Here is a 1,224-nt window from a genome sequence, read left to right on the forward strand (position 1 = left end):
TAACTAACTAGATGAAAAAAAGTTGTAGTGAAAAATCAATAAAATAGAAAACAGACTAACAGTGGGAAAAAGCAAAAATATAGTTTTTAAAGAAATTTAATACATTTGATAACCCTCTAGTTAGACTAATCAAGAAAAAATGAAGAGAGAAAAATACAAAATATCATTAACAAGCATGAGAGAGGGACTACCACTATAGATTCTACAGACGTTAAAAAGATGGCAAGGAAATATTATGAACAACTTTATGCCAATAAATTATACTGGTTATATTAAATGGATAGATTCTTTGACAAACACAACTTAACAAACTACCACAAGAAGAATAAAATCTGAAGATTGCCATATCTACTAAATAAATTGAATTTGAAATTTAAAAAAATCTTTTCTATAAATAAAGCGCCAAATCTCTGATGATTCCATTAATGAATTTTATTTAATATTTAAGGGAAAAGAATACACAGTTTACACAAACTTTTTCAAATGACATATATATAATATTTTATTTCTGCATGTGTTTTAAACCCCAACTTATTTTATGAGATCAGTTTCATCCTGTTATTGATATCTGACAGGAACATACCAAAAACATAAAATTACCAACTAATTATTACTCATTAATAGGGATGCAAAATTCTTTTTTTTGTGTGTGTGTTGGGGTCTCACTTTGTCCCCTGGGCTGGAGTACAGTGACACAATCATGGGTTACCACAGCCTTGACCTCCTGGGTTCAGGAAATCCTTCCACTTAAGCCTCCCAAGTAGCTGGGACTACAGGTGTGCATCACCACACCTGGCTAATTTTTTAATTTTTTTGTAGGAACAGAGTCTCACTATGTTGCCCAGGCTGGTCTCAAACTCTTGGGCTCAAGTAATCCTTCCTTCTAAGCCTCCGGCGTAGCTGGGACTACAGGCACACACCACCACACCTGGCTAATTTTTTTTTTTTCCTTGTAGGGACAAGGTTTCACTATGTTGCCCAGGTTGGTTTTGAACTCCTGGGCTCAAGCAATCCTCCTTCCTCTCCCTCCCAAAGTCCTGGGATTACAGGCATGAGCCACCATATCTGGCCTTAAATTTAACCTTTATCATAAATTAAACATACAAATCTTTATCATAAATTGAAAATATGCTATGTGTGTGTGTGTGTGTGTGTGTGTGTGTGTACTTTTCTTCTCTCTCTCTCTCTCTCTCTCTCTCTCTCTCTCTCTCTCTCTCTCTGGTC

Source organism: Carlito syrichta, unplaced genomic scaffold (genome assembly GCF_000164805.1).
Source record: "Carlito syrichta isolate Samal-C Ts95f unplaced genomic scaffold, Tarsius_syrichta-2.0.1 Scaffold308579, whole genome shotgun sequence".
Lineage (NCBI taxonomy): Eukaryota > Metazoa > Chordata > Mammalia > Primates > Tarsiidae > Carlito > Carlito syrichta.